Source organism: Ambystoma mexicanum, chromosome 1p (genome assembly GCF_040938575.1).
Source record: "Ambystoma mexicanum isolate Mex_15411 chromosome 1p, UKY_AmexF1_1, whole genome shotgun sequence".
Classification (NCBI taxonomy): domain Eukaryota; kingdom Metazoa; phylum Chordata; class Amphibia; order Caudata; family Ambystomatidae; genus Ambystoma; species Ambystoma mexicanum.
Genome location: NC_090921.1, coordinates 603,368,798 through 603,382,059, shown reverse-complemented (window position 1 = coordinate 603,382,059; position 13,262 = coordinate 603,368,798). Strand labels below are relative to the sequence as shown.

The following is a 13,262-nucleotide window of genomic DNA, read 5'->3' as shown; positions in this document are numbered from 1 at the left end:
AGAGCAAGACTTGGGCGTAGCCAGTAGCTTAACCAGTAGCGTACATGTCCAACAATGAGTCAGGGTGCACTCCGAAAAGGACATGGTTATGAGAGACTCTAGCAAGGTTTGTACGAAGATAACATTAGACAATATACATTATATGGTCAGATAGTTAAATCATTACAATCGATCAGACACGATGAGCACAGCATTGATTATAGGCATTTAACAACGTGATTAATAGAACGTATATATGAATGCTGGTGATTACCTACGAGTGCAGTGCCACAGTGGGGGGATAAGTGTTCTTAAGGGTGGTATGTGGTATTCAGGCAATGCGGTATCTGGGTCCAAAAGTTCAAAGGGGTGCTGCAACAAATGGTGCTGATAAAGTTAGGACGCAGTCGGCAAGTATATGGCTAGGGAGCGGGGGCCACGGCCTATCGGCACGGACAGGAGATATCCTTGATCAGTAGGCCAGCTTCCGCCTCCGGTCACTCAGGATTGGCTAAGTAGCCTTTCGCAAACCGGTTGCTAGGCAGCCAAAGTAAACAAAATGCAAGCTTGTCGTTCAGTGGCCATCTAAAGGTGCGAGCCGCTTCGTAAAGGCTCTGTGTGGTCGTAGAGGAGGAGGCACACTCACGATGGCCTCAGGAAGAGGTTGTAGTAGTCAACTTCACGTCGGAACAGGGAGGCAATGCAGCGCAGCTCTAGTATGATACTGAAAATAAGGGGCAAGCGTCGCTTAAGTGACTTGATTGAAGAAATTGAGAGAGCGGAGGATGATGAGAGATGGAAAGAAGTAAGCAATTTGGAAGGGAAAAATATTGAGAGCCTCCTAGACAATGCCCTGAAATCCAGTGAAAAAATAAGGTGTAATTTGGGGGGAAAAGCAGCAGAGGAAAAGCCCCAAGGGCCGTTTTCTGCACCTAAGACAGTAGAAGAAAAAAGAACGGGTTGCACTCACCCGCCTCTATAAAGGCCTTGGAAATCCCCCAAATGCCTTCTGTTGTATTTAAGACATTAGAAGAAAAAAGAAATGGTGGTGTTCAATTCGACCTTGCGATGGTCTCTAAACTTGGAGATGAAAGTAAAGTGTATGGCAAGGAGAAGAGACCACAGGACGATGAAACAAGGCCATATAACAGAAAAGAAAATCTTAATATGAAGGAAGGGATGAGTGCTAAAATGTAGGTGGATTGAATAGGGAATGACTCAAAAATGATGGTGCTAAATAGAAGGAACATTTTGAGATTGATGAACTGCATAATACCTGCTCATAAATTTGCAACCAGAGATATTAAGATTGTCAAATTTGTGGAGGAGAAAAAGACCGATTGGGGGATACTTCATCTAATCTCTCAATTTAAGAAAGATTTAGTGCTGGCACTTAAAGAGACGTTCCACGCTTGGGATACGAAATCAGACAGGTGAGGGCCTCCAGAGACATTAAGAAGGTTGTGCCTATTGTTGTATCCCACAGAAGAAATTTAATTGAAAAGGGGAGAGTACCAAAGGAAAGGAATGAAGGGGCGATTGGGATGACAAATAAAGACTTATCCTCCATAAAGTTTACTATTGCAAATAAAAAAAAATCAAAGGAATACGAGAGGGTGATTCAGAATGGTTCGGTGAGTGAGGGGAGCTCTTGGACTTGGCTGGGTGGAGCGCTTAGTTGTCCAAGAGTTAGTTAGACTTGTGATGAAAGGTGATCTGCCCTTTTGAAGATAGGATGTTGGCACAAAAGAGGGTTTTGGTCTCTTTTTTTTGTGTGAAAAAGTCCCGGTTTTGGATATATTCGACATCTTGGTGTTTCAAGAGACTTGGTTAAGGAAATACTCCCAATGTGATGGTTACCTGGCTCTATTGAATCTTGCGCCAAAGGGTTTAATGGGGCGACCCTATGCTGGCCTCCTAACGTTCATCAAAACTGTGTCTGGTTGGTCTGTGGTGGAAGTCAAGTGTCCCAATCCATATATGCAGATCCTCTTATTGAAAAAAAAGACGGATGCCTCTAATTTATCGCTTTTTTTGATGAACATCTATTAGCGAGTAAATGTGGGGAAAGAGACAAAAATGTATGGATTCTATAACCAACTTTATTGATGAAGCAGTGTGTGAATGGGATGGGTATCTGGCCGGTTGTTAAAGAAGAGTAAATGGAATGAAAGAGAATGGGAGTGAATGTCTAGTATGAGGAGAATGAAGAGAAATGCATATGTTAAATGCCCAAACTGAGGGGGATATCCCAGACTGTCTAACATGGAGATGCAGGGGGTTGGAGTCTTGTATTGACTACTGCTTTGTTTCAGAGAACGTCGGAGAGAAAATAGAGAGATTTTCAGTTATGCCGCTGAAATTTAGCGATCATGATCTGATAGCTATATATATATATCGTGGGGTGGAATGTGGGTGATGCCTCGAAAAATGATGAGGGGTGGAATTAGGCTCATCTGGAATTAGTTTAAGATTGAAACTGCAGGAGGTTACTAAAGTCAGTGGTTACTACCAGGCTCAGCTCTGTGAAGATCCCGTAAATATAGATTATTCTGGCCTTTTAAGGGAGTTTTGTAGGAAAGGTGACCCAAGGTCTAAAACACATTGGGCACAGAATATTGTGTATGACTCTGAGATTGTGGAAAGGTGAATACCGATGAGGAAGATGATAAAAAAGATTGGGAGTGATGAGCTAGAGCAGAAAACAGAAAGGATAAGGAAATGTCGCCAGACTTATAGACATTGGTGCAAGAGCTCGAGGATAATCGTGCCCAGAAAGATGCAGAGTCTGTCCTTATAGCTGTTTGCGCAAAGAACTCCAAAAATATCTGGGAGCTCATCAATAACGATGGTGTATTTTGCCAAGCAAATACACTGGCTATGGTTGCAGAGAGCGATCTGGATTAAGCATTATTCCTGTTCATTTGCTGATCCAGGATGGGCAATAAGTGTGGAAAGGGAAGACTCCTCGTTACAATGGGAGTTTGTCTTTGACAAACATGATGCCATCGTGATGATTGGTAATTTGAGTGCCTCCCGTGCAGCTGGGCAGGACGGCCTTTCAAATCAAGAATTGAACAAAAATAAAGAACAATGGGTGAAACTGCTAGTAATCATGTTTGCGCAAATTATGAAAAGTGATCCCGGCCTCATGGAGGGAGGTGAATATAGTTCCAATCTTTAAAAAAGGCAATAGAAACTACCGCCGTATTGCCTTATTGGAATCGGCAAGCTCATTGCAACAGTCTTATTAAGGGATCTAAGAAATTGGGCTGAGAGAAGTGGGATCCTGGATCCTAGACAATCTGGATTCGTGAAGAGGGTGGGCATGGCCCTGAATCTTTTCATCATCTTCTAAAACAAAGAGCTGTTGAGAATGGAAATGCCCTCTTCCTAGCTTTCATGGACCTTGAGCAGGCCTTTGATGATGTCATCAGAAAGAAACTTTGGGCCAAATTGCGGGCCTCGGGATGTCCATGGGACTTGTTGGAGGCTATGCAAGCTCTATATACTGATACGTCGGTTAGAATTCGACTGCCTGCTAAAGGCCGGCTCTCTCAAAAGATTGACACCTTCCGGGGGTTGAAGCAAGGTTGCGCGTTGGCGTCCATGCTTTTTTGCCTCTACATAGCAGATTTGGCTGACTCACAAAGAGGGATAAGAGCTTTTCCCCCAAAAATAAATGGATTGGAGGTGCTGTGGATTCTCTTTGCGGATGATTGGATGATTTGGTCTTTTTAGACCTCACTCCGATAGGGTTGCAGAGGAGATTGGGAGCATTTGAACTCTATTTAAGAGACAACGGCATGAAGATAAATGCTACCAAATCAAAAATCCTGTCCATGAAATGGGCTGGTAAAAAGATTGTGGAATTTTAAGTGGAGGGTGGAGGGGATCTCTTTGGAAACAGTTGAATCTATGGTTTACTTAGGAGTTCCAATAAACAAGAGCATAAATGAGGCTGATTACCTCCAGCATTTGCGATCCAGGTTGACAACGTTAACAAATCAGGCCAGAGCTTTCCATCGTAAATTTGGGATATTTGCACTTATCCCAATAATCTTTCTACAAGCAAAAGGTGCCTCAAATTTTAACATATGGAGCTGAACCCACTCTCCACAAATCTTGCTTGTGGTGGGAGAAATTTGAGGGCCAGTCTAGAGGAAGGTGTTAAGGCTCCCTAATTACTTGCCATCCTATGCGATAAGACATAAATTCAGATTACAGTTATTGGAGTCTATGGCTCTATGGAAAACAGTTACGCTGTATAGGAAATGTGCCATGGACTCTGTGATTGTACCCTTTGCAATTCTGGATTTAGGAAAAAAAAGCAAGATAAACATCTGAAACTCTGGAGATCAAAGGTGGAGAACATTTTGAAGGGGTACGATATAGAGCTGGAAATGTTGATGCAAAATCCAGTAAAGGTAAAAAGGAAGCTAATGGTACGGGATTGGATAAACTCTATTGAACAATGTGAGAGTCTCTAATTGAAATGGTCTGAATTCTCTACCTAAATATCTGCAAACATTTCCATCCCCAAGGTACAGAGATGTGCTTCTTGGGTGCCGCTTTACAAAGGAGGTTCAGTGGCAAATGCCCAGTACTGATACTGCAAAAAGAGTGATAAGGTGGAAACTCCTATGCACCTGATAACTGCCTGTGAATCCCTAGTGCAGCTTAGAAATATCTTTCTGGTTGAATATAAATCAATGGGGGAAATGGGTGTCAATAGGAGACCAGACCACATTGGTGATTGCTGGAGGTTGTATTACCAGTAGAGATTGGATAGGAAAATTGATGGGGTTTTCTTCTTGCACTGTGGATAAGAATGAATGGAAAATTTGGGAATGCGCAACTGATTGGTAACCAGGAGACGATGAAATTCACCCAATGAAATGGGAATGATGAAGATAGGATTTGTATTTTTCCTTTTTCTTCCTTTTTCCCATTTCTTCTTTTTTTTGAGGTATTGATTTGTTTTTTTGATTAGGATTTCAGGATTTTATGTGTTAAATAGGAAGTGATTGTAGAATGATTAAGTTGTGCTATAATGTTAACGGTTTTGCATTGTTTTAGTAACATTTATTTAACATAATGTTTTATTAACATTTATTGTTTGTTTGACCATGAAACTAATAAAACATTAAAAAAAATCTTCAAGCAGCTCTGCTCAACAGGTGGATATCCCAAGCATCTCTGTTAATGCCCAGAGTTGAAGTAATAGTTTTTGGCCATCAGTGTTCTGGCCTTGCCTCGAGCCTTCCAAAACGGTATGAAATGTATGATATATGAATTGTCCTATCAGTGAGCTAACCAGTAGTTGTTTATTTTCAACTGAGAATACTCAAAAAGATTTCTGGGATATTTTACCTTCTCAGATAAGGTCCAGATGTGCTTTCATAGATAGCACATCATTTCAAATATTGTAATGCTACTTATCTTAGGATGCCTAAAAAGGCATTCTTCACTATGCTCTCAGCAGGCAACTAAGATCTACTGCTACTGGAACTTTCATTGTCCCCAGATTTAAATACCAAAAATGGAGTGGCTGCACTTGTGATCTTCAAGAGAGTACAGGTCTAGGGGTTACTGGTGCAGAGGTCACTTGGCATCAGGATTTGGATATCGCTAGTCAACGGTTCACCACTCTATCAAGATGGTTCCTGGTATTGAACAGCTGGATGATTCGGATCTGTGATCACTTCGCAGCCCGCAACTGCAACGTCGAAAATGCTGACGCCAGTTACGGCACGGTGCAGTGATCATATGGATCACTGTGCCCGCTTCACCTGGCCTGCATTACCCCTCGCAACCACCCCACTCAGGGCTGTCAGAAGATGTGGTGAGGCCCGGGGCAAAACATTTGGTGAGGCCCCCTTACAATTTTTTGCACTCGGCCAGCGGCGGCATATCCGCACACAGGAGACTTGAGAAATCTACCCTTGTGTTTGTGTGCAGGATCCCAAATATGGTTTATTACTACTTTCTCTACTGAAGAAAGGTTCATGCCAGACTAACTTTTTTATTATATGAATAAATATATATAAGATGGCTTGAGCTCTCCACTGCGCCACCTCCAATTCTCTGAGGGTCAATCACTTTTCCAAGCAAAGAGTTGAGGGCAGATCTCTTTCTTCGGCTGGGGCCTCCCTCTGGAAACAGCTCCCTGCCTCACTGAAACTTGAGGAGAACCATCTCAAGACTTGTCTCTTTGCTTCTGCCTTCCCTCTTCCTCTCCGTTGCTGATCACCTGCCTGATCCATGCACTGGTCACCTGGTCAAGCTCTGAATTTGGGCACAGGTCCCTGCCTGTCCTGTTGCAATCCCGCACTGCCTCTTGGCTCCCCTGCACTTGTGGTCTGTATCTGTAACCCCTACAGTCCCTGCTCTTGCTCTTATTCTCCACCCGTTGGCTGCAGTTATGAGTACTCACACTTGCCACCAGTTGGCTGCACTCTTGTTTCTCCTTTGTTCCTGCACTTCTGCATCCTACCCCACCCTCGGCACTTCTTCCCTCCCCCATTCCATGCTCTTGCACGATCTGAATGACACAAGGCCTAGTAAGATCTGTGTTTTGTCCTACTCTTTTGTTTCTCCCTCCTTGCCTTGTCGCGCCTAGAAACACTTGCGTACAGGCACGTTATAAATGCCATATCATATCATATCATTAAGGAGCACATCATACACAGTGACAAATGATGTACAGTGGAGGCCGGTACATTTCTGAACTTAAGAGGCTTAAATGTTTGTTCCAATTAGTCAAGATCAACTAGCTCAGCGATGGAGCCCAAACCAAACAAGGGTGGCTTGGGGGAGGGGGGTTCTCACTCCCAAGAAAATGTTTGAAACATTGGGTTAAAAGTATGCATTTTACAGCACTTTCTTTGCAAAATTGGGTAGAAATCCACGCAGTTTGCAATTGGTTTTGTATGGAAGCACATGGAAATTCCCAATAGTTGCAAATCACAAATTGTGCATAGGAACATTTTCCAATACATTTCATGCCGCCTTTCCACGCGAGATATGCTAGTATAAACATATATTCATGCTGGCTGTTCTAATTATGTTGATGCAGGCTGCATCAATATTTGCCATTATTACCATATACAGATTCCCAACCAGTAAAAATGCCATGCCACAGAAAGTACATCCAGGCTCACTGTGTACCATAAGTGTTATTACTGGCTAGATTGGCCTACATTCAAAGTGGGCCAATTTAGCCAGGTAGTATGTTTGCTTTAACCTTGATGCATAGTCCTGTGCATCAAGGGTAAAGCAAAAAGAGCACTGGCAATGGTAACAGTTTGGGCATTTGTGTAGGCATGGGAAAGGCACTTCTGTATTGGTATTAGCTGGCCATTGATAGTGCCAGTGCAAAATGGTTTGAGTACCTGAGCAGCTAATAGCACTGCCTCGTAAATGCCTAATACTTATACACAAGCCAAAACTGTTGGCATTGCCAATGCTTATTTTTAAAAGAATTTCAGCGAAAGACATGCAGGGTGTTTTTAAATTGAGTGGCTAAAGGCAGACCTGATTAAGACATTTTTATTACACCAGTTACGTGTTTACAACTCCAATGAAGTCATGAACTCTCAGAGGACTCCTTTGAGGGACACTTGCAGGCACATTGAGGGCTAGGTTTGATGGCAAGGCATGTTTAAAAATAGCTCAGTGTTCCAGTGAGGAGGTGTTTTGGGTGGGGAGGGCAGGAACTGGGTGAGAATTGCCATAGGGATTAGCATGGCCATGAGAAGTCACTTCACTGTTAGCACCTGCATTCCTATCCATACATTTTTAGGTAATTGAAATTGTGATGTGGGGTTAGCACTTGCATGCTAGGGGAGTGATTAGAAGGGAAGTGGTGACATGAGACATCTCATTCTCACAGCAGTCCTTAAGTGTGATGTTTCAGAAATGAAGGCAAGAGGTAGCTGCTTGTACCATTGAAGCTTCACCAGAATAGTCTCATTTGAAAAGTGGAAAGATTTTAGGTGCCCCCACACAAGGAAGTTTGCCCCTTCCTCACAGCTACTGACTTTAGCACATCTCCCAACATTTGAAGTATTAGTCCCCTTTGCCCCCTGACATTTTAGCCTAGGTGCACCTCTGATGCCATGAACCCACCCCTTAATGAAGTGGCCCCCAGGGCGGCTACATTTAGTGGTGGTGCTGAACACACACTCACAAAAAACACTTTCACCCATGCATTCAACCACCAGTTACACAACTCCATACATGCATGTATACATAAAACCAAACACAGCATTGACACAAACATCAACATGCACACATGCATTCATACATACACATATACATACTAATTTAATTTAAATACACATATACACTTTTAATTTAAAATAGAAAACACTTACCTTACCTCCATGCACCCTTAAAAAGCATCCATGCAGCCGACACGTAGACATGCTGCCTGACAAGAGAGAACTCCTCTCCCATCAGTCAGCGTTGTCACGCTGAGCATTGTGAACACACTGACTGACAAGAGAGAACTCCTTTCCATCAGGCAGAGTGGTCACGCTGAGCAACGTGAACACACTGACAGACAAGAGAGAACTCCTCTCCCATCAGTCAGCGTGGTCTCGCTGAGCAACGTGAACACACTGATTGACAAGCGAGGAGTCCTCTCTAATCAACATGAACACACTGAGTGACAGGAGAACTCCTCTCCTGTCAGTCAGCGTGGCCATGCTGAGCAACGTGAACATACTGACTGACAAGAGAGAACTCCTCTCCAATCAGTCAGCATGATCATGCTAACATGAACACACTGACTGACAGGAGAGGAGTCCTCTCCCATCAGTCAGTGTGGTCACACTGACAACATGAACACACTGACCTACAAGAGAGAACTCCTCTCCCATCAGTCCGCATGGTCACACTGACAACATGAACACACTGACTGACAAGAGAGAACTCCTCTCCTGTCAGTCAGCGTGGTCATGTTGAGCAACGTGAACACACTGACTGACAAGAGAGAACTCCTCTCCTGTCAGTCAGCGTGGTCATGCTGAGCAACGTGAACACACTGACTGACAAGAGAGAACTCCTCTCCTGTCAGTCAGCATGATCACGCTGACATGAACACACTGACTGACAGGAGAGGAGTCCTCTCCCATCAGTCAGTGTGGTCACACTGACAACATGAACACACTGACTGACGAGAGAGAACACCTTTCCTGTCAGTCAGCATGGTCATGCTGAGCAACGTGAACACACTGACTGACGAGAGAGAGAGAACTCCTCTCCCATCAGTCAGCGTGGTCACACTGACAACCTGAACACACTGACTGACAAGAGAGAACTCCTCTCCGGTCAGTCAGTGTGGTCACGCTGAGCAACGCGAACACACTGACTGACAGGAGAGGAGTCCTCTCTCGTCATTCAGCATGTCCACGTTTTCAGCTGAATGACGGGAGGCAGCAGAGCTCACTTCTGAGCCGTGCTGTCTCCCATTATTTTGCAGTTTGTTGCGGAGCCAAACGGCTTCACAAGAAACAGCAAAATCATTGCAGGGGCAGCACAGTCCCCCGTGTGAATAAAGGACACGGGAAACTGTGCTGCCTTCCACCTAGGAGGGGGCCGCGAGGCCCCCAGCAAGCGCGAGGCCCGGGGCAGTTTGCCCCCCCTGCACCCCCCTCATGACGGCCCTGACCCCACTCCATGTACCTTTAGGGCGGCATATGCAGAAGTGTGCCGCCCGCACTCTGCGATCCCTGTGGTGTCCAGAGGCGTTGCTAGGGGGGGCTGAGGGAGCTATAGCCCCTAGTCTTTTGTTTGTAGCCCCGGATAGAATCTCAGGAGCTACAACCAAAATGCTCTCTAGCCCCCAGTCCTGACAGTTCCGACATTAGCGTAGCCCCTGTTCTTTTCCAGACCTAGCAACACCCCTGGTGGTGTCAGCTCCTCCTACTAACGTGGGTTGGAGCTGACACTGCAGAGTGCTTTTCTTTTTTCTTTTTTTTTCTTGCGTGTTCCCTGCTTTCCGAAATGGTAAGTGGAGGACACCCCCAATGCCCCATTAATGTGCCCAGGAAGAGCTGGGGACACCCCCGCAACACATGCTCTGCTTGGGCGCAGTAAATGTCACCTTCATTTTGTGCACCTCCATAGTCGCAATGACTGCGGGGGCGCACAAATGAGGGTGACATTTTGGTACAATAACGATGATTCTGGCACAAAAGGAACCCCATGTTGATGACTACCTCAGAGGACACCCAGGACATGATGCGGGCAGAAATCCGCAATAGCTACCATGATCAAACAGTGAAGTTGACTCTTGTGATGGAAACAAAGAAGCTGGCCCTGTGAGGCCCATCTTGAGAGTTGCAACTACAGGGAGAAGTCTCTTGTTTCAAAAGTCGAGGGTCTACTAAGTCCCAAATCCGAACTCTGGATGATGACTGAACCAGTGAGGTAGCCCAGGAGGAAGATGGACAGCTCACAGGATGCTTCTGGGATGTTTTCAAGAGCAGGATCCTCAAGCATGGGTCAACACTGGCTGTTACCACTGGTCTAAGGGTTGAAGCACTATTGAAGATCTTTTGAGGTCAGCAAGACTTGGGGCTTTTTCAGGACGGTTGAAGAAGCCCATGCTGAATGGCTGCAATAACAAGCACCCGGTTGTCAGCGAGATGCTCCTCTTCATGGGGTCTTGGCTGCAATGAAAATATGAAGAATGGCTGCAGGAGTCCTGCTTTTTATCCTTCTTTCAGGTTGGAGTCATCTCAAAGCCCACCAATGGTAATGATATTAAACATTCAAATTGGTAGGGGCTGCCCAATCATGAGCAGTTTCTGGCCACAGCATCTTCGCAGCAACATACACACTTTGGCTATGATGTGGACTGAGACCAGATTGTTGCAGTCCACACACCTGGCCACAAACGCATACCTCCTCTTTGCCCAGGATCGAAGAGGTTTTTCCCAGGAAAGGGCTTACCATATATGTGAAAACCACCCAGAGAGAGCAAGATACAAGATGATGATGATGATATGATAGTTTATTTATATAGTGCCTATACACAATGGGCCTCATTCCGAGTAGGGCAGTAAGGGTTAACGGTCACCAGTAACGAGACCGGTGCCATTTAACCCTTACCGTCCTACTAAGAGTCCCCTTCGCGGGTCCTTCCTTAACGCCTGCTTTTTGCAGGCGTTAAGGACTGGACCCGCAAAGGGACTCCGGGGTCAATAACGGTACCGTAATTTACGGTACTGTTACTGCCGCCTTCCCCCTTCCCATTGAGCCCTATGGGGGCTCAAATGGGAATGGGGAATGGCCCTGGTGAATGGGGAATTACCGGTCCCTCCGACCTCGGAATGGACCGGTAATTACTCTATTCACCAGGCCGGAGTTTGGACGAGTTTGGAGGCAGCCATGCCGCAAATAGCAGCGTGGTTACCTCTGAACTCGGAATGAGGCCCAATGTGTTTCAAAGCACTTCAATGCAAGGTACAAGGGAGGGAACAAGGGAAAAATACCATGACATTCTTACAGGCCATGAACAGTAAGGATGTGAAATTAACTATCATACTCGGCCTGACGATATTTCAGATAGTGCGAGAGCTACGACATAGATAGGGAAGGGAGGGGGAGAGTGGGAAGGACATGGAAACAGGCTACTATCGTCCTAGGCCTGACGACATTTCTGTTAGAGCAGGAGAAATAAAAGGTGAGGGAGAGGGTGTCCAAAAAGGGTAGGGAGGAACAAAACAAGCAACTATAGTACTAGGCCTGATTACATTTCAGATAGTGGTGGGGGGAACAAGTAAGGGGAGGAGACAGACGACGTTGCTATCATACTAGGTCCAGGGACAATTCTGATAGTTTGTGCATAGAAGAAAGTAAGGAGATGAGGGGAGGTGTAAGTGATTTCAATCCGGCACTTTACCTAAGTCAATGCCTAGCGTGTAATGCACAACTGAAATCCTTATTTATTTGTGTCTAAAAGTTTTTATTCTGAACGATGTACCACCAGGACACAGGGATGCTGCAGGGCACAGCATAAGTGGGTTAATACATGCCACAAAGCCCCCCCCCCCACGACTTGACTTTTGACCGCCCATCAAGGGGAAATCGGGAGATTGGGATGTTCAGTTTTTCTTTGTGGTTCAAGTGGGAAAAATTAGTCTGCTTCTCCCATCAGTGCTGGATCGACAGGTTCTCCTCACCGGTCTGGATGTGAGTATGTAGCGATACGCCAGGCCCCTTGGGTCTTTCCTTCCGGTCCCCGAGTGGTCCTCCTTGGTGCTTAGGATCCATGGTTTCAGTCCTATGATGACAAAACGGAGCATATTTGTGGGCATTTCACCACCACTATTCATGTAGTGGGGCAGACGCATACATTTGACATATGAATGGCAATCTTTCCCGCTTATACTTATTACAACAGATGGAATGGTTTTTACTGTCAGAATTTTCTAGGAAGCTGGAACGTCCCCCTCTGGGTTTCCAGATGAATCTTCTAGTTGCTGCAGAGTATGCCTAGGATGGCAACACTTCAGCTGGTTAATGTGGACCCTTTTATCTTCCCCCTCTGCCAAACTGCCTTTGGGGATACAGATTTTGTAGGCGACTGGTGAGATTATGTCTAAAATTTCAAAAGGACCCCGCAGCTAGGAAGAAATTTGCAGTGTTTGGCCTAGTTCCTTTGGATAAGTAGACCCGGCCTCCTACTTGGTATTCTTTTTAAGTTGTCTTTGAGTTGATAGTGGGTCTTCATACTGTCTGCAGATCTTTCTAGATTCTGCTGAGCATAGGCAAAAGCATGTTGGTGTTTTCTCAGATTCTCAACATGCTCATGAGTTGTTGAGGCATTTATCAAGGTCTGCTCTTGGGTTCTGTAGAGCAGATGCTGGGGAAGCACCATCCGTCTTCCAGTCATCAGCTCAAACGGCGACATTTTTGTTGCAGAAGAAGGGGTAGATCTGATGGCCATCAGGACAAGAGGTAGTTGGATGTCCCAACTTGGCCCAGAATCTGCCACAAACTTTTTTAATATACTCACAATTGTCTTGTTGTATCTCTCAACTCAACCACTAGAAGCTATCCGGTAGGCAATGCGTAGTTTCCTTTTGACCCCAAGTATCTCCCACATCTTTGTCATCACTTTGCTGGTGAAATGGCTACCTCGGTCTGACTCGATCCTTTGGGGTAGTCCAAAATGCGAGAAGATGTGGTTTATCAGGGCAGCTGCTGTTTCTGCCTTGCAATTTGGGGCCGGGAGACATTCCACCCATTTAGGGAACAGGCATGTCACA

General features: G+C 45.3%; 1 protein-coding gene across 7 annotated transcripts in view; it reads left to right on the top strand.

Annotated features, from left to right (window-relative positions):
• Positions 1–13,262, top strand: part of LOC138576642 (excitatory amino acid transporter 1-like) — a 718,046-nt gene that overhangs the window by 189,828 nt on the left and 514,956 nt on the right. The gene's annotated exons all lie outside the window — the stretch shown is intronic.